This window comes from Gordionus sp. m RMFG-2023, chromosome 1 (genome assembly GCF_954871325.1).
Source record: "Gordionus sp. m RMFG-2023 chromosome 1, tfGorSpeb1-WG-v2, whole genome shotgun sequence".
Lineage (NCBI taxonomy): Eukaryota > Metazoa > Nematomorpha > Gordioida > Chordodea > Parachordodidae > Gordionus > Gordionus sp. m RMFG-2023.
Window position 1 is genome coordinate 91875678 of NC_088775.1, and position 22914 is coordinate 91898591.

At 22.7% G+C, this 22914-nt stretch overlaps 1 protein-coding gene across 3 annotated transcripts in view; it reads right to left on the minus strand.

The window, feature by feature from the left end:
- The window catches only part of LOC135931195 (uncharacterized), a 57136-nt gene that overhangs the window by 25459 nt on the left and 8763 nt on the right, over positions 1–22914 (minus strand). The window contains exon 2 of one of the 3 annotated variants that reach the window (XR_010572966.1): positions 13777–13797. The exons of the other annotated variants lie outside the window; for them this stretch is intronic. The gene's annotated coding sequence lies outside the window, so the exon portion shown is untranslated. The remainder of the gene's footprint in view (positions 1–13776; positions 13798–22914) is intronic. 3 annotated transcript variants of the gene reach the window in all.

Below are 22914 nucleotides of genomic sequence, written 5' to 3' on the forward strand. Positions count from 1 at the left end.
GGCCATTTCCGGTTTTATACATCCGGTTTTGGACATTCATTAAATTTATATCATATTTATTTTTATGTCATATTAAAGAACTATTATTAAGCTACATAATAAAATTTAAATTATTTTTCTAACTTAATTATTTCTCGAGATATTTGAAAATAAATGAGGCACTTTTTGTCAAAAATGTACCATTTTTCGGCGCTTTAAACGCCCATATCTTAGCGGGTAAGCCTTTTTGGGAGGTAAAATTTCATTTTTTTCTTAGTTATAGTATATACCACCAGTATGCAAAATTTAAAAAAAATTGAAAGGGGTCGGGTTGAAACCTTGGTTGATTTGATATGGAATTCACCATATACTCTTCAAAAAATATATTAAGACAACAATATAATATTTTAGAATTAGAAAATAAGATTTATTAGTATTTACCAATTGTTTTGAAGCCTTTATAATAAGCTATATTATTATTTATAAATATTGAAATGGGTATATTTATTATATAGTAAATTAAGATTATGTTATTAGTAAATTTCAAAAATTTGATAAATGATATCCACCTTGATTGTTATTTTTGATATATATATTATAATTAGAATAGTTAAACATATATATAAAGTAGCTCGGAACAAAGAATTGATTCCATTATAATATATATTAGAAAACAAGTGAACCCAGTGGCGTAGCTAGGAATTTTCCTTAGAGGGGGTCTATACATATAAAAGGTGGGGGCTTCGCCCCGACCCAACGGGCCTTCGGCCCTTTCCGACCTTCGGCCGGGTTTATCTTACAACCATATTTTCGATAATATATAATAAATATATTTTTTAAATGCATCAATAATATGTTATTATAAATTAGTAGATTATTCTCAATGACTTTATAATAATACTATCCAGAATAATTTCAATAGTAAATAATATCCTTCCTCAAACATCAAAACCAGAAAAATATAATTCATATAAAATCACTTTTAAGTCTTTTGAGCGTATAATCTCAAAAAAATTTTGCTCTGGGAGGGGTCCAAACCCGAAAACCACCCCTGTAGCTACGCCACTGAGTGAACCTATTACATTTTTACCAACAGGTACGCATTACACTGCATTCACATTTAGGATCAAAAAGCTATACGAAGTATACAAAATATTTCATTTAATTTTTATGTACTTCGCCGCTTATTCGTGCATACTGTGAATGCAGTATTAGTGTTCATATAAAGTTGCAAAAGGTAATAAAATTTACATTATCCAACGCCACTTATTATTTTCCTATTTCTTGTTATTTAAATCATCTTTTAACATAATGATTAACATGAAGTTATATTTCTTTCTTTCTATTTTTCTTCTGTGAATATAGCTTAAAGAAAGAAATAATTAAAATTCAGTACTAGAAAAAAAATGAAGAATGCGTTTTTAGTTTGACAGGGTGCTAAAGGGTTTTTTTTTTATTATTAGATAATTTAATTATACAAATAATTATATGTAAGACACATAAAATAATCATAAGTATTTGTTAAATATTAAGACAAAATAATCTCATAGATAATAAGTTAGAGTGAGTGACCAGTCATACAGATGACAGCCATCTACCCAGGTCTCTAATATTATAATTAAATTTATATTTCTTAAAATTAATTTCATTTGTCTAGACTATGTTATTGTATACTGTCACAAAAAAAAAATTCTAAATTTTATGTTCCAAAAAATATATTTAATATGAAATAAAAAATTGATTTATTTCTTTATTATAAATTTTTTTAAAGTCTTTAAATATATATTTTTTTAAACTATATGTTATCACATACGATATTTTTATTACTAGGTAAACTATTAACCTTAACATTTATTTTATGAATATAACCTTTTTTTAAGGAGTATTTCTCAACCAGACATGTTATAGAATGTAAATTCAAATAGGTTATTAAGAATGTGTTTTCTCGATTTACACATTTTTTGACCAATTTAACAAATTAGGAATAATTATATAATATTAAAATATATTATAATATACCTGAATTTACGATATCTCCTTCTTTTAGGTAGTCATCTTAAATAAAAAGTTCTAATTAGAATTAAATTTTTAAAACATTGTAGTAGAGATTCATGGATAATATTATTATGTCCTTTAATTACGCCCTCGAAGGAAAATGATAAATAAAGATAATTAGTAAGATATTTTTCTATTTTATATTATATTTTCGTATTTTTTAAAATTAGTTTAGTTTTCCTAATTTATTAATCATTTATATAAAATTAAAACCAACGTTTTTAATCGCTCAATTAATTAAAGTGCGATTAAATTTTTCTTTTTCTTTTTATATTCCATATTTTCTATTTTTTTAGTATTGCACAACGTTTGCTTATTTAATTCGCGCAAATTTAAACATTCATTTATATTATAGTAATAATTCGCGCCTCTCTTTCGCAATTATATTCATTCACTTTGTTTCAAATTTTATTTTATTTTAATCTTACAAATCATTTTTCGAGTTATTTTAATAACGAACCCTCACATATTTAGATTCATTCGCGTTCCCAGTTCACCCTTTAATTTTATCTACCAATAACATGATTTTATTTCCCTTGTTTAATGTGCCTCACATTTGATTAATTTTGTTATTTTACTACGAAATCTAGTTGATGGGAACTAAAATTAACAAGGGGCTCTGTATTCTTTAAATAAATATTTTCCAAAAAAAATATTTTAAAGAGGACATGACAGAAATGCGTGCATTTCCCCCACCCCCATCTTGTTTTGTTATCGCAAATCAACACCAAAAAATCGAACATAATAGTATGGGCCAAAATATTGGTTAAATTTTTATGGCAAATTAATGATAATCGATAAGATATGAAAGTCTTTCAATATGTTTATTAAGGTGGCCATGACTAGCATTTTCTCCTACAATTTATGGTGTATTCTGCAAGAATTGCTTAATTTTAATTAAAAGAACATAGCGTAAGCCATTCAAAATATCAATCTAAGATAGGTTTGGTATTGAAAAATCAAGGATTGATACATTATAGGTTCAAATAGTTTTTCTATTGATTAAGCAAAGGGTAGGTCCAAAATTAAATTTTTTTAATCCTATTACGAGGGTATGACATTTTAATTTGTTCGTGCTTTAAAGAAGACATTAAAATTGAAGGAAAATATTTTCGCAACAGTTAAGGGAATTAGAATTTAATGATACTTTGGGAAGCAATTATGATAAGAAGACGAAGACAATCTGCATTAAAATGTGCGAAATAGATTGGTAATTTTTGTATATTATTAAATTCCTCAAAAAATTAAGTGTGGGTGGTTAGTAGGATGAATTACTATATTTGTTTAAATATATAAAGTTTTTAAAGTATTAATTTTGAAAAAATTTTTGATTTAAGATGTTATAGTGCAGGATTAATTTATTTTATACATCATTTATCAACAATTTAATAGAGCATTTTTAATTTTTGTGAGAATTTTTTAAAAGTAATTTTAAATAATTTATTTTATAATTTATAAAATTTTATTGGTTTATACTAATATATTTGAGTTTTCGGATAAATATAACAAAACTTTTAATAAAATATATTGTATCTGTCAATTATGAAACATTATAAATTATGTAACTTATTTTAATATCTGAATAATAAAAAGCCCAAAATGCACATATTAATCCAAATAAAAAATTACCTAAATATTTAGGATTATCCGCTATTTATATAAATAATAAAATATTAAGAAAACGTTATAAAACTATATAGTTCTTGATGAAATAAAAACAGCATTTGTTTTTCTTTGATTTATAAAATTTATTAAATAAATGTTTGACATATAAGACCCTAGTAACGGGAGCGCGAGCTAGCTCCTTCTGAGAAGGTAGGAGCGGGAGACTAGCTACTTTTAAAAGGAGCGTTAACAACTCTGATTAAAAATATAAGATTTTTATCTATGAATCAAAAATCATATAAATATTTTCCCTTTTCACCAAATATTTAATAGGTTCTAAAGGTAAATTCTGCAATTGGTTTTTTTTAATAAAATACCAGTTTTTTACTATCTATTTGAAGATAGTTTCAATAAATATAAAAGTTGAGATTTAACACGAATCGAAAGAACTTGCTGCGTTAAGAGTAAAATAATAATTATATCAGACTATTATCTATTATATAACTGGATTCTGTAGATAAATATTTTCGCAAAAAGTCTGATAAAGAGGACATGGCAGAAATAGATACACTTCCGCCACCCCTTTTTTGCTAATGCAATTAATCGTATAACACCAAACAAATAGAAGATAATGGTATTAGCCAAATTAAATCGAATAATGATAATCGGTCAGAAATGTATCTGATGCTGTATTGTTTTTATATTAATTTCAATAATAGATATAGCATAGGCCCTTTAAAGTAAGTTGTGCCTCTAAAGGAAATTATAGTTAATATCATTTAAGTTTTTAAGTTTAGTAATTGAAAAATCAAAGGTTGGTACATTATATTGGGTTAAAATTTTCTAGTAATTATAAGCAAGGGCATGGGTTTAAGAAGGTAGTTCTTTAATTATATAGGTTAATCAGGAAAGATGGAATCTTTATTTGTTGGTGTTTTAAATAAAACATTTATAATTGTATATAAGAAAAATATTTTCACAACAGTTGAGGAAATTAGAATTTTACAATACTTTGGAAAATTATGATGATTAGAAGGCAGCGGTCTGCTTTTAAGTATGTGGAATAGATGGGCGGTTTCTGGTTATATATAAATTCCTCAAAAAATGGATTGCTGGATGGTTAGTTATTTATTGTTTGTATATATTATATTTTTTAAAGTATCAATGAATAATATTTTAGAGTTAAGATAAGATTAATTTTTTTATACATCATTGTCACCGATTTAATATTGACCTTATATAATTTTTATAAGATATTTGTAGGATAAAATTATTTTTAAATATTTTATAATTTCTAAAATTTTATTAAGTTTATATTAATATTTATTTTTCGGATAAATATAACAAAAATTTCTAATAAAAATTGGGTGTGCCAATTCGAATTGTTATAAATTATGCCACTTATTTAATCATCGTAATCATAAAAATCCCGAAATGCACATATTAATTCGAATATAAAATTACTTTGAGCCTTTTTCACTATTTATATAAAAATAAAAAAATATTAAGAAAACATTATAAAACCATATCATCCTTGATAAAATAAAAAGAGCATTTTGTTTTTTAATGGTTATAATATGTGTAAATAAATGTTTGACATATAGGGCTCAATTTAATATAATCATAGCATTTCCCTGAGATCTTACAACCTTTTAAGTTATAAAAATGAGTTCCTTTTGTGATCATTACGAATATAAAATTACTTAATGTGGCAGCCATATTCTCTATTTATAAAAAATAGAAAAATATCAATAAAACATTATAAAACTATATCGTCCTTGATAAATTAAAACAGCATTTTGTTTTTTTAAGGTTTTTATATGTAGTAAATAAATGTTTGACTTATAGGGCTCAATTTAATATAATCATAACATTTCCCTGAGATCTTAGGATTTAAGTTATAAAAATGAGTTCCTTTTGTGATCATTGCAAGATGACAATTATATGTATTATGTATATGAATATGAAATAGGATAAAATTATTTTTAAATATTTTATTTTATAATTTTCTAAAATTTTATAGGTTATACTAATATTTAAATATTCGCATAAATATAACAAAAATATTTAATAAAAGAATTTAAAATGCTATAAATTGCCACTTATTTATGTAAATGTATTATAAAAAGTATGAAATGTAGATAATAATTTAAATTACTTAAATTCATTATCTTTTTCCCTATTTATTTAAAAATAATTATTCAAAAGGTTATAAAACTATATACTTCGTGATTGAATAAAAACATTTATTTTTATTTGATATTTATAAAATTTAATAAATAAATGCTTGACTATACGGCTCAACTTAAAAAGGTAATCATATCATTTCCCTGACGTTAGAGTTTTCTCAACAAATTATTATATTTTGTGGAAATAAAAGAAAAATTGCTGGAAACATTCCTCAAAAGTTACCTAGAAAAAAACGTCTGGAAGTGGCCTTATGAATATTAAACATGATAATTATTATAATACTTACTCAGATCTTTTAAATGTGTGATATCTAGTAAAATTCAAAAATATATGTAACTTATTATATTATATTTATAAAATTAAATCTTATTGAAAAAGATCTAAGGCCGTGTCTTGAGTCGATTAATTTTGATACTTAATTGCTTTTAGGTCAAGAATAAAATGTTTTGAACAACACCCTATTTTTGGTTTGTTAATATTTTCAGCTTTTTTAAAAAAATATTATCTTTGGCTATTTAGCAATAAGTCGACCTAGGACATGGTCTAAATGCTAATCACTAATTTACAAAATATTTATTGTCAATTAAAAATATTAGGAAAATCTATGGTGGTTATCTAAAATTTCTAGCTAGAATTATATAAACCAATAATTTTATTACTTTTTACTCCCACATATTCTTCTATAATTTATTTTTATAAAAGTACATATAATTTATAGCTTATTAAGAATCCCAATATAATTTAGTCAAGAAAAAAGAAATTATGATAGTTATTGTTCTTATAAAAGATTAATAAATATTTTTTTTCTTACCATATATATCTTTTAAAATTAATATCAAAAAAATAAATATAATAATTATAATAAAAAATTATTTTCAAAGGATATTTTCTTCTAATAATTAAGTATTGTTTTTTAATCCGGTCATAATCAAAATTTAATCAAATTCCTTTTTAAATGAATGTTAAAATTTTAACAAAATAAACACATTTCATTATGTGTCTCACATATTGACCAATTTCAAATTTTAATTAATAACGATAAATTTTTCAATTTTATATCTATGGGATAAGGGGGAAAATGAATGGTATTTTGCATTTATACAATTATAGATAAAAAATAAATAAATTATAAATTTTTATGTAACCCAATAACTTATTTAATAGCTATTAATAATTATGTATGTGTGCATTTACTAAATTAACCCTTATGGCTAAGCATCAGGGTAAAGAGGCAATAATAAATTTATTATTATAATAAACAATTTATTTGCAAATCTGAAAAATATTTATTTTTAATCATTAATTAGTATTATTAATAATATTAGTACAAGGTCAAAACGATAAGCATAGATATAATAATCTTGTTTTCTAGCTGTTCCTCTTTCAAATATGACTTCGTCGACCTATCCATAACTGATCTGAGCTAAGCGTATCCCATTCATTTATGGTGTTATTATTAATAGAAAAATGAGAAAATACTTTATTATATAGATTCTACTTCTGACATAGGTAGTTTACTCTTAATCTTCGGACCTAGCAGAGATCTAGTGCTCCCACTATTTAAAAAAGTCTAGGAACTGTTTAACTTTTATTTTGATGTTGTCGCATCATTCAGTGGATTTTATAAAATAACTTGCAAAATTATTTCTTTATTCATGTTTCTGCTCTATGGGTTGTTTTAAATTATAAAGCCATATTCGAAGATACTTAAAAATTATAATTATATCCACCTTATAAACTTAGCTTATATCTTATATAAATATTATAAATGAAGAGTATTTTTAATTATGTATTTAAATCAGATTAGCTTTAGAGAGATAGCTTTTCAAAGTGAATAAATTGAAAAGAGCAGTGATAATAATATTGATTGATATCAATGATGCCTGCAAATAGTAAAAAAAAACTCTAAAAAGTATAATTATCCTCATTATATTTATACATCTAAACAAAATATCTAGTAGATTTTTTAAAACTTTTAAGAATTTTTCTAAGAGTTGAAAGCAAAATTGATAATTTTCTTACCTTTTTTTAAAATATTTGAACAGTGCGAAATTCGCGATTTTTAAAAAAGCAAAAAACATAAGAATTTTATATAAAAAAATAGCAACAAATTTTAAAACTTAAAACGCTTATTTTATATAAATAAAAAAATTAAATATTTTTTAAAACGATTTATTTTATCTCATATGATATGTTATGTACTATCATAATATTTATCAAAATATAAAATTACTTGATTCGTTAGTTATAGCTTCTGTTTTTATAATTAAAAAGGAAAATCTTTTATAATATAGAAATGGTATTTATAGCATATCAAAAATATATTTTAATCCTTAAGCTAGCGAATATCGTGATATTGAAATGGCGGAGTTAGGCAACAATTTTAGCTCATAGAAGAAGGTAGGATAAAAAAAATTATGTGAATATTACATAACAAATAACCACAGCATGGGTTCCAGAAAAGAAAACTGCTATTGCGCGATGAAAGTTATAAGAAATTTTTACAATCGATGGGAAAATAGAGGAAATATTGGAAATTTAAAGTGTGGAGGTGTTATGATTTGTTGTATAATATAATTATTATGTGTAATGCAATCTTATTTAACATGTAACATATACATCTTGATAATTATTTTCTATGTAATTTATTTTTGGTGTATAATAATAACTTGCTAAAGTTAATTATATAATTTACTGGCCTAGCATAAAATTATTTTATAGAGGATTAATATTTTTTTGCCTTTTTTTTAAAATTGAACAATATTATAATTTTAGAAAAAAATGAAGGTGGATTAGATTATGTATGTTAAAAAATTTTTTTAAAAATATTATAGAAAGAGTTTAAAGTATTAAAAAATTATTTTAATCTTTTTCAATCTTTATATGAAAAATAATAACAAATTTTTAAACCTAAAACACTAATTTTATTTAAATCCAAAAAGAAATTTATTGTATGATACAACTTACAATGTATTTAAAGTGGTGTTTTCAATTACATTTACGTTTAATATTACTTTATGACAATTTCACTTAGGGCGAAAAGAAGATATATTTAGATTGTAATAAAATATTAAAGGTTGTTAATTGCATAAAGTGATTGGAAACAATTGATTTACGAGATATATAAAGAATGATTATTTTTGATATATAACAGATAAATTTATTCATTTTGATTCATTCTTGATAAATACGTTAAATAAAGACGACATTTTTTCTTATATTTAAATTACTCAAATTGAACGTTTCCCCTTGTTCAATAAAATATACATTATTAAAATGATTTTTATATCTCATATACTATTAAAATATAAAAATTACTTTTTATAGTCATTTTCGGTGCTTATTTAATATAGAAAGCAATTATAATAATATTAGGATATATAAATAGTATTTATAGCATAAACAATCTTTAATATTTAAATCGTTGAGCGATTTATATATTTTTTAAAAAAATTATGTATAATATTAATTATTTGTTTTTTGGGGGTAAATTAATTCCCCTCATTATATTTAATAAATACATCAGACCAATCGCCTTGCAATCAGTCTTTTGAAAACTTAACACCAAAATCATTTTCACCTATCTTGCAATTCTGGTATTTATTACTATAACTTGCACGCGCAAGATTTTAGAATATAAAATTATTATGAAGCAAAGATCAAGCCGCTATATGCATTCCCAGGATATGCATCTTATTAAAATTGATTCTCTATCTCCAATAAACAACTTCATATACATTTCAATGTCGAATTTATCAATAAGTGTTTAAAAGGGCTGTCATTGAGTTCAGGGGAGATATATATAATAGCACAACCTATTTGGGTTGATTTAAAATTTGAAAGAGTATCAACAATCTTATTGTTTTGGGAAATTTTTTTAACCATAAATATAAAAAAAATATATATAGTCTAGGTGGCTTAAGAATTGATAGTAATAACTATTTTGTTAAAATGAAAATTTAAATCATGATACTTTCTGATTTTTAATTTTTTATCTCTTTGGTTAAAGGAGAACTGGGAGACAGAAATGAAATGGATAAGTGCTTGAGTTCAAGTAGATTTGGATATTAGCAAAATAAAATATTAAATTATTTGTTTGGTAATAATTATGAAAACCACTCTTTAGAATAAAAACAAACCAGATGATATCTATCTTTATGATAAAACAACCGGAAAGTTTAGAATAAGATATAAAGGGTTTAATTTATCTTTTATCTCAAAATAAATTTAACTCTTTAATACTTCATTTTATAATTTTTAAAACAGGGTAAGACAAATACGTTATTATTGAGGTTCAATATGGTAAAGACAATTTTCAAATTTATATATATAGCAATTGTTATTTTTATAGTTACTATTTTTTGAGATCAATCATTAAGATTTAAAAAAAAAACTTTACTAAATATTTTAAAATATTATAATTTATGCCAAAATTTTATCAAAAGGATCTAAAAAATTTTAATCTATTAAGCCAAAAATTTTATCAAGTTGATATATTCTTTAAAATATAATGGGATTAAGATAAAAAATGTCTAAACCGCCTTATTTAGACAGCAGCTTGGTAAATGAGCAATTTACGAGTTTAATTAATTTTTTTTCAAAAATAAATATAAATAATTATTAATATTTATTTTAATTTCCTCTTATTGAATGGACTTGATATTATATTAAATATATAATTTTAAATTAAGGAATAATTGTCTTCTGTAATCATCAAGTCGAATTTCGTGATTTTGAATCTGGTTTAAATCCATATAAGGAATAACAAATATATTGTTCATGGCCAGATTCTTGAATTGTATCAAATAAACATATTAAAAGTGGCAAATTAGATTGCAGTTCCGGTCATTAGGATAATGGAAGGAAAAATTATTATTTCTTAGATTGGGATATATTATATTTTTAAACAATTGTTTATTATCACCTCTGAGAGCTTTTCATGTATTTAGGGTGTTCAACTTAACTTACCATAAAATAAATCGTAAGCGATGGAATGTTTTGGGTTAATTTTTCAGACCCTTTTTTAAATTAAATTTTATTTAAATATTATTTCGACGTACGAGTAAAATATCGTGCTAATGGAATGGTGGAGTAGAGGAAACAATTTTAACTCATAGAGAAAAGTAGGAGGAAAATTTTGTAAATATTGCTTAACAAATAACCTCAATGGATTCCAGAAAAGAAATTTGCTATAGAAGAATAGCGATGAGCACAAAGTTTTAATTAACTTTTGCTATCTACGTAACAATAGATGAAGTATTGTCATTTAAAGTGTGAAGGTATTATGATTTGGAATAATAAAATTATGTTGTGCAGTTTCATTTATCATGGGATATATATTAAATAATTATTTTATAAGTAATTTTATTTTTGGTGTATAATTATAACTTGCTAAAGCTAATTATATGATTTTATGGCGTATATATCAATTTATTTTAAAGAGTATTAATATATTTTTGCTAAAGCTAATTATATGATTTTATGGCGTATATATTAATTTATTTTAAAGAGTATTAATATATTTTTTCAATTTAATGCTTTTTTCAATTTGAACTATATTATTTTTCGAAAAAAATGGAGTGGAATATATTTATCTATTTATATAATATATTTCACTTTAAAATGCAATTAGATATAGTTTAACGTGTATTAATTTTTAAAATTTTTAATCTTTTCATAAAGAAAATAATAGCAAATTTTATAAACTAAAACGCAAATTTTAATTAAATCCAAAAATAAATTAAACAATTTTTAAATGATTTATCTCATATGATATGTACATTATGTCAAAATATAAAAATTACTTGGTTTGGTAGTTAATTTCGCAACTTATTTAATAAATAAAGTATTTAATAATATTAGGTTATAGATTAAGTATTTATAGCTTAAACAATTTAAATAAATATTTAAATCTTTGAGCAATTATAATAGGAATATATATTTTATATATAATTATCTCTAATTATATTCGATTTAATTGTTTATATGATAACATTAATAATATATTATGAAAGTCATGTTCGACGGATAAAGGAATAATAAAATATTATCATAATATTTATTAATTTATATAATAATTATTTTTTATTTATAATTAATATTTATTAATTTTCTAGCCTCTTAAAAAATTTATTTCGTAATTAAAATCTAAAATTACAAATGGCATTATAACCCCAGATCTATTATATACAGAATATTTATTTGTTTAAGGTAAAGAGATTAGGTAGCATTGTTAACAAGAGTATCCTAGCGATAAAACAACTTTTATTTAAATCACATAATAAAATTTTAAATAAATATATTTTTCATTGATATAATATATTTCAAAAATTATATATTAAAACAGAAAAAATAAACTATTAATTGAGCTCCTCATTCTCTGATTAATTATCTTCATTTATTTGTATCATAATAATTTTAAAGTATTAAATAAAATTTTATGCATTAAAAATTAATGTATTGCAGTTTTAGACTTCAATTTTAATTTTTACTCTATTGAATACATCTAATTTAATAATTAAGCATAATAATTTTAGAATAAAAATATTGTCAATTCATTTTACACAATTTGCGAAATATTTGAAAAGTTATCAAAATTTCATAGTTTCTAAATTTTCTAAATTTCTTGGAAGTTATTAAATCCAAATATTAAAACATAACACACAGTTTCTTTCTAAATTCCAAAATTATTTAAATATATATAAGTCGTTATAAATATCATAAAAAAAATTACTTGTTGTGGCAATTATTTTTGCTTATTTTTATAAATTTTATAATATAAACAAATATTTCGTTTATTAAGTGATTATAAAAATTTACTGATCAGAATATAATCTAACTATAATAATTGTTTCAAACTTAGGGGAGACCTATGCTATTTCGGATATGGGGAAAATCCTGACAGCCTTGGTATTTAAAAGGCTATCTTGAGATTATAATTAATTAAAATAGGCTTATATATAAAAAAAATTATGAAAAAAATCATAATTCAGCTTCGTAAACTTTTAATGCAAAAAAACCTCTTTTTTATTAATTATATATTTAAAAAAATATAATAAATTTTTAATTTTAACATTAATTTATTTAGATTCCACAAATTAATGACACTGTGAACAACTTTGAAACTTTAAGAAATATAAAATAATATTCAAGCGATTTTAAACAAGGATTTATTTGATACTTAGAGCATTTATGTACATATTAACTCCTTTGATATGCCGGATGAAGTAATTGTCGGACATTATAAATATTTACATCATTCAAATTTTTCCTATAATTTTTTTTTAAGATGCGAATATTTTTAACGAAAAATAATCATAATAAAAAATTTTAAAAAAAGCGCGAAGACATATTATGTAAAATAACCATATTAAAAATTTAATTATTAAAAAATTACAATTTGTCGATTTTAAAATAATTTTATAAGCATTATTTATAAATTTTAAGATTGTGTCCGAGAATACCCCCGACTTGGGACAAATCCGGACAAGATGATTCTCGTTAAATTCATTCAGAGAAAGAAATTACTTGAGGCAATAATTTTTTTAATAGCACTCTAAATCAAAAATGTCCGATATAGCCTCCCCCCCCCCCGTTCTCCCCTATATATAAAGATATAAAATATTTAAAATCGTGATCGAAGATGACGTAAATCAAAATTAATATAGAATAAATAATAAACATATAATTTATTTTTAAATGGAGATTTTTCAAAAGTAAACTATAAAATTATTTTTTGAAAAACTGAAGGTAGAATATAATTATGTATAGTTTTATATTTATTGTGTTAAAATAAATTATTTACGATTTTTAAAAGGCTTGAATATTATTAAAGAAATTGGATAAAGGCCTGTGGACAATCTACGATTTCAAAAAAAATTTAAATATTTAGTAAAACTCACTTGATATATTATGTTCAAATATATTATTTTTTAAAATATAAATTACTTGTTCTACGAATTTTCGGCGCTATAAATATAATTAAAAAAGTGAGGTATGTATAAATAATAATATTTGAAAAGATAATCCTTAAGAGAATATAATAAAATATTAGTTATTAGAATATGAAATTTTTATAATAATAATGAATCAATTGTCTATACAAAGGCAATATTAAATAAATGTGAAAATCTCATGTTTGACTATAACGTAATGTCAAATAAGTAAATATCAAATAATATATAACATTTATTAATTAATAACATAAGATATATATAACAAAATTAATTAGTTCTTAATCTATATCAATTCCCGTTACGTTTTAATTTATATATTAATATTTCATAATGTTTCATTTGTCTCTTAAAACACTAGGTCCATTTGTAACTAAAATTCAATTACAAATGGTGCCAAAACATCAGAATATCACTTTCCAGGTGAAAATATATTATCATAATTATTTATCTAAGGCAATTTCTCTACATAAGCAATTATTAAATATAAATAATATTTTCCATCTTTTCATTCAGAAATTTATTTATAATATGATTTATTACTTATAAGAAAATTAATTGGGTAATAATTTATTCTCCAATAGCAAGAACTTACAAATATATACGTGAAAATAACGGTAAAAAGCAAAGGACATATAATGATATGTGTGTAAAAAGAATAGGAGATACCTTAAAGTTAAAAATTATTTTGTAGGTGTCAATAATAGAAAGAAAAGATTTATTGATTACAACAAATATTACAAAAATCCTTTTTTCTAAATTATCAAGTAATTAGTGATTTTTAAAAATACAAATTCAATTTTAGATACCAAATAAATATATTTTTATGATGTTCTACGAACTTAAACAATTTTATGATAAGATTTAACAAAATGTAAGAGGTGGGAAAAATTCATTCATTTTTATACCTTATTTAGGAACACGTGAAATCAACATCAATGTTATCCTATCTCGTGCTTATTAGTAAAAATTATCAAAGTTAAATAATAGAAGGGAAATGAAGATTAGTTTTATGCAAATTTAAATAATTGTAAATATAATTATTTTGTCTCAAAAAATATTTATAAAACACATGTTTAGAATTATAGAATATTCTAGCAATTTCCAATATACAATTTTTTTTTAAATTTAAAAAAATTTATTATTATGATATATACGTGCAGTCCTTCCTGTAAGATTAAAAAAAAATTTTAAAAACAATTATAACTTAGTGGATGATATATGAAAATAAAATTTAATGGAATTGAATAAATGTCTAAATAAAAATTTATAAGCAAAAATAATAAAACATAATTGTTGGTAATTTTAATAATTTTAGTTTTGAAATAATTTTTTTGGTGGAATAAATAATTCATATTAAATGTGTGTTTTAAATTTGAGGTTTCAGTAAGAGGTAGGTACTATCAAACATTTGCAGGTGCCTGAATTCTATGGTCTTATAGCTATTATAAATGTGTGCATCAATCCTTATTTGTCAAACTATACCTCCACAAATATCTTAAAATTTTTATTCTATCAGAAGATTAAAAATCTTTTATCTTAATATAAAAAAATCCTTTACACAAAGGTTAAATGACAAATCTTTTCGTGCAATTAATTAACATATAAGTACTAAAAAGTAATAGTTTCTGTCAACTTTGAGATAAAAATATGTCATTAAATAATCGATAATTTAAATATGCAACCCAAAGTCTGATAGGTTAAACTTTTGCCTCCATTTGACCTTGCCATATAATTAACATATCGCATCTTCATAATAGAATCTTATTAATTAATATATTCTCCCAGGAAAAGTTGAGAATGGCAATTCTTTTATTAATATGCAACCCACACTTATTAAGATATATGCTATTTATTTGCAAGATATAACTATTGCATATATAATGAAACACATTTACTTATATCCCTCACATTACTCTACAACAAAACAAACGTCTGATACTACATCATTTATTTAACCAATAGGGCCAAATTAATTTCCCAAAATAAACTTATTTCAGACCAATCGTCATAGAAGCTGTCTTCTGAAAACTATCAGAAAAATTATCTCCACCCAACTTGATTTCTCTAACTAGCATGCAATTAGGTATTGGCCTAAAGAATTATTAAAAGCCATGGATCATCTTATATACATCTCCATGATACATATATTATTAAAATCAACTACAATGTCTTCAAATCTCATAGACATTTTCTTATCGAATTTATCAGATTTAAACTATACAAGTAAAAATTAAAATCCATTTAATAAACTATGAAATATACATTTTTATAAATGGGTTGTTGAGTTACGAAGAGATATATAGTAGCCTTAACCTATTTGCGTAGATTTAAAATTTTTAAAAGAATCCACCATCCTATTGATTTGGGAAGTTTTTTTTAACCTTAATTTAAAAAAACTAATTATAGCCTAGGTGGAATAAGGACCCATTATTAGAAATATTTAATGTTTTGATATAAACTACATATATGCATTGAGATTGAATTCAAATCTTTAAAGAAAATATAAAACATATTTAGCTTCTAGAAAATGATAATATTTTAGTGTTATCAAATAATTAAGATCTTTAAATATTTACTTGGAGCAACTTGACCTATTTTTTTTATTACATTAAATACGATTAGTGTAATATATAACAAGAATAATAATTTATAATTATTTGTTAATTAATAAGAAAGGCTATATAGCCACTAGATCTATAATTTTATCTATCCGATAATAAATACAGATTCTAATTTATTTTTAAATTTTATCTAAGCTGAGTTCTAATAATTATTTTTTAAATAGCAATATAATTATGTAACTTTTAAACTGTACTCAATAAATTTCGAAACTCAAATTATTCCGACTATTTTGAAGTATTTTTTTCGTAATTATAAAAAAATCTTTACGATTTTTCAAGTATTAAATTTATAAAATATTTTGGTTTTAAAATTTATTTTTAGGACAAGCTAGGGTTTATAAAATTATAATTTTCAAGGAGTTTTGATGTAAAACCTCTGATTTTATTAATAATACTTAAACTTTTAAATGTAAAAAAAATAATATATAATCATACATGTATTAAAGAAAGAAAGAAAGAAAGAAAGAAAGAAAGAAAGAAAGAAAGAAAGAAAGAAAGAAAGAAAGAAAGAAAGAAAGAAAGAAAGAAAGAAAGAAAGAAAGAAAGAAAGAGAAAGAGTAGAGAATCGTTATAAAAAGTATTGATGGAAGTTCATTCATATTCTTAGGATTATTTATTTTATATTTTATTCTCTCAGTTCTATATTAGTAAATTCAGATGAATTTTATTGCTTCGTATAATTTTTCTTTCCTTCTTCAAAATATCGCAACAAAAAATATTAAATGTTATTTTGAATTAGGTATTATTATATATATTTAAATCTTTTTACCAAATTTGAATAATTTGAATTTTCCAAAAATTTGTTAATATAATATAAAGGAGATAAACTATATAATGTTGTATAATAATAAGGCAAATAATTTCCATTCATGTAATATTTCTTTGTATTTATCTTATTTCTGTAAATTGATTTTCGAATATCAACCTGTAACTTTCATAAGAGTTAACATGCATTCTTATTTGAGATGGTTACAATTTTTGCATCCGCTCCTTCAAAACTCAATTTTATTAAAAATGATATAAATATTCACACAGGATTACGTTTCCATATGTTCAAAAAATTTAATTCATTTTATTGTTTAAAATTTTTAAAAATTGACTACTCTTGCTTATATAAAGACATTTAAAAAAAAATTATTTTCTTTCCAATTAATAATACAATAAACAGAATAATTTAATATTTATATATATGATATTGAGATTTTATTTATTATCTAGATTTTATGGATCTTATAGACAAGTTTACAAAATATTAAGCAGATTTTTGTGAGAATCTCAGCATGGAAATGCAAATGATAAAGCCAACTTAATTAACGATATATTAATTTTGAATATATTATTAATTTAATTACATATTATATTTATAAAATTATATCACATATTATGAATTATACGAATATAAGAAAAAATTTAGAATAATATAGCAAATATGATTACTAAGCTATGGTAATAAAATATCAATATTATAAAAGTAATTAGAAACTTATTAATTTTTTAATATCATTAAAAAGAAGAATTTGAAATTATTATTTAAAAAAAAGAGTAATAAATAGCCAAAGGCCTAAATAAGTTAACTTAAAAATTTTCATTAAAATTTTTAGAGGGAAAACCTACTTAATAGTGTTTACCACCATCCCATCCTCCTAGCAAAATATTATGCACGCTTATGATATTAAGTTGATGTAATATAAATTATTTTTAACAAATATTTAATAGTTTATAAAATATTGTATTTTTTTTTCCCTGAGCTAATATTTTATTTTATTTTTGCAAATACATATGAAACTTATGTGAGAGGCTAAACTTTAGATTTGTTTTATCGAGTTTAAAATAATTTTTTATACCTGCTAATAATAATTTTAGTGAACACTGATTCATTTAAAATTATATAATAATATCTAATTCGTTATAAACCTAAATCACTATGAATGGCTGTCGGAATCCGTCATATGACATGTTTTAATGTTATATCTGATCTAGTGTTGTAAAAACTTTTAAAAAATAACCCGATATTTTATCTTATAAAATATTATACAAGCCTAAATTTTTCATATAAATGGTACAAAGGTTTGGACATCTATTAGCAAAATCTTGATGCTTATGCAATAATTTTTTGTCTAAATAATTGAGTTCGCCGTTTTTAAAAATCGATTCAAATCGATAAATTTAACAATACTAAACGAATCCGTTTTATATATAGTTTGATAATTTTTATATATTGTTAAAATTTTATCGCTATCAATTTTACGCAAATCTCTCTAAATAAAAAAAATCTGCTCCTGATCGTATATATATACCCCCTCGATTACATCGGGCATATAGATCTCTAATAATTATAGGTAAAAATTAGACCTTAATTTAATATTATAAATGATAATTATCCAAATAATTTAAATTTTATAAAAATGTATAAATATAAAATTATTTGTAATAATCAATAATTTACTTACCATGTAATACATAAATCAAGGATAATAAAACTAATATCAGAATTTCTTTCATATTTCTTATAATTTATTTTAAGTTAATTTTTTTTATTAAATGTATAATATTAATAATTAAAATGAATCCAAATTTATTGAGTTATTTTTCTCAGAATTTAAAATTATATTATAATGCGCTTTTTAGGCCCGATATCTTATTTATAATATTTATTTATTCAATGATTCATTATTTTTTTAAAGTTGCAAAAAAATTTAATTTATATGTTGATTTAAACTATTTTTACTATTTAGGCTACTTTTTATATTAGAGATATAAAATACCTAGCCGGGTAACGTGAAACTTTTTATTTGGACCGAGTAGGGAGTAAAGAATACTGGGCTGGGTTATTGATGGATAGAAATAAAAATACATAAAGTATAGTGTTTTTATAAAACCCTTATCCAGTATCTATAGTTATTTGGTATTCAACTATATAGTATATTTTGGGTTAGGCCTTCTGTTTTGGGCAACTTTTGTAAAAATCATAATATACTGGGCCAAGAAAAAGCTAAAATCTGGCTTGGCGGGTTAATTTTTGTAATTTGAAAACTTCTAGTTTATATTTAAATGTAAGTTGCCCAAATTATAAAAAAAATTTAATAGACACGGTGGGCATAATAGAACTGGGCCGGTTTAAAATAATTTATATTCACCATAAAATTGGCATATAGAAATAATCTTTGATGAAGTTATATTTTTAAAAAGGATCATGTTCAATTTTATCTATCTACAAACATATTTGCTTAAAATTTTGGGTTAATAAAATATTCAAATGCTCATTTTTTTTATTAAACACCGATTTCTATACACACTATCTACAAATTTATTTAGAAGTGGGAGCTCCGTATTCAACAAATATTGATAAAAAAAATTTGTTTAGGCCTATTTTATATATAAGCTACCTAATAAACTTAATTCAGTGATTATAGCCTATCTAGAATAATTCCTAAAGACTTAAACTAACTGACTACCCTGTATCTAATGATTAGGCTATATAATTAGTTTAATTATATAAATCATATAAAAAATTCATCGTTAAAGGCAAAACACCCTCCATATATAATTTTTAATTATCTTTGATTATTTTTTTTATTATATTCTGATGACTCGATATTACAATTTAAATTTTTTTTATATATCAGTTTTATTTTTATTTTTTTAAAATTCTTATCAAAATTACAGATTCAATTTCCAAGAAATTTGCAAATATTTACACAAGATGAGCTTTTTCGTTTATTTCTTTTGATAAAAAAAAATTATAAACATTTTTATTTGGCCTTCATTCAAATAAATAAATTTTATTATTTTGCATAAAATGAAAAAGTTTTTATCTTTAAGATATTCCTATCTTTTCTCATTTGCGGCACTAAGGGGAGGGGAAAGGGCGCAAGTGCTCGAACTTTGAAAATTTTTTATACTATGTTAGCTATAAAGAAAGGTCATCATTTTAAATCGTAATTTTTAAGAAAATTGATTTTTAGAATAACGAAACATTAGGAACGGGTTAAAAAGATTTCTTTTTATCCTAAATAAATTTAATTAAAACTATGTAAAAAAATAATATTATCATTTGTAAAAAATATTGTAACTTTCTTTAAATTTTAATTTGCTTTAAATAATATGAAGCAGTTATATTACCCAATGGTTTGAAAATGTATCATATAAATAATTTCGGATACATTTTATTTTTCTAAACCGTTTTAAAGTGAACCTAAAAAATGTGAGCAGCAAATAAATGGTAAACGGCTCTTTATATTGTTTTCCAACTCATTGATCAATATAATTTAGGACTTACCCTATTTAGATTTCTAATTTATTTACATTTAACTTGGGGTAGATATTTTAAATTTTATTTTTCAACGACCCGATCTAGATCAGTTCAAATATATGATCCTGCTAGAGATCACATATAACATATACGTCTCATATAATTCAAGATTAAAATTAAATACTATAAATAATAATTTATACCCAAAAATTTTAAATTTTATATCAGTAGCAACATGGAAACTGTGAGAAATATATGATATTTCTGTTACGTATAAATTGATTTTAGTTAAATTATTTGACCTCTTTATTGGCATTAGTTTCCTTCAACAACCTTTAAAAATTTTATATCTTGATATATATACTTAGTCCAGAAGCAATATATTATCTGAGAGATCAAAGTTTTAATTTTTATATATGTTTTGAAGGTAGAACAATCATTTATAATAATTAAAATTCTTAATTTAACATATTCCAATTATAAGGAATATTTATGTCCTATTTTTAAATTTAATTTTGTTTAAGAAATTTTACTTACAGACACAAACCATATAATTAATTCTTGATATATATGCATTCTAATATTCAGTTTTCAAAGTATATTATCACCTCTTCACAGATGGTTAGCCAAAATTTCCCAATGGGGTGGGGGGTTAAAAACTTTTTGGGGACTTTGCTTCATGGGGGGGGGGATAAAAAACATTTTGGAGAGGATTTAATTTCTGGTTCTTCGTTCTCTAAAAACGGTTTGAGCACTTTTGTATATAAACCTAAATTCAATTTATATATTTTATTTGTTGTAATATTTTGTCTCACGGGGGTTTTTTTATGTCATGCTCAAGATTTTCTGCGTGATTTTTTCTCAAAATTTTGGGTGAATAAAATCTTCAGAAGCTCATTTTAATATTTTTATTAATCACTGATTTCTATACACACTATCTATTATATTTTTATTTAGAAGATGAAGCTCCGCATTCAAAACATGTTGATCAAAGCCAGGCCTATACTCTTATATCTAAGTGACCGGATAAACTAAATTCGGATATTATAGATCATCTAGAATATTTGCTAGAGACACTTAAACTAACTCTATACCCCTGTACTCAACGGCAAGTAGTAAAATATAATTTGTAAAGAGAAAGTTTTATGTTTTGAGTTGGTTTTCTGTCTAAAGATGTGCCCATCAAAACCCTAATAATTTTAATGTTTATATTTCTCATGCTAGTTCTTAAGTTATAACCATTTCGAGTAACGTTTCTAATGCCGAAAATGCTGATATTAAATTTCGAAAGAGTAGATGAGTCTTTAGCGTTTAATAAATTAATCATAATACCAGGCACTTCTACCTCAATGAGTGTAAGGGAGAGGAGTTAATAGAATTGAAATGAGAAGAAAAAGGCCCGATTAAGATCTTAGCTAAGAAGAGTAGGAATTATAAGCTACTTTTGTTGCTTCTCGATTTCCTATCAATTAAAAATATAATGGGAATGGGTGAGAAAAAAAATTTTTTTTTGATGTAGAAATTAAAATTTTTTAGTTATTTTTTTTCGTTTTATATAATAAATTACTTGCCATACACAGGGATCGTTTATAAATAGTAAAAAGCTGTACATCTACTTCCTAAAATAGATCCTACAGTATATAAGTTTGAAAGCCCCTATTATTTTAATTTTGTAGTCTAATGATTGATCAGTTTAATTATATAAATCATGAATAAAATTTGTCGTAAAAGAGTTAAAAATCTCGTCATGTATAATTTTTATTTATCTTTAAATATTTTTTTTATATAACTTTTATTACAAAAAAATGCTGATTTAACTCTATATTACAATTTAAAATATACTTATATATTATATCAGATTTAAATAAAAAAAAAATTTTTTTTATTCAAAATAAAAAATAATTTCCAAGAAATTGGCTATTGTAATATTTACACAAGATGAAAACTTTCCTTAATTTTTTTTCTTATAAAAAAATTGTAAACAATTTTAATTTAATTATTTTGTATAAAATGAAAATGATTTTCATTTTTTTTTATTATTTTTATCTTTACGCAGTGACGTGACCATTGGAGTGGGTGAAGTAAGCGTAGGGTTTCGATTCCAAGATTATTTTTTAAATATTTTTTATACCATGACTAAAAATGACATTCTGAAATTTTTTTAAAAAAAAATTTAGCGCTACCTGAAATTGTAAAGGATAATTACAAGAAAATTGATCTGGATAACGAAATACTAACTTTTGCCACTGTAACAAAC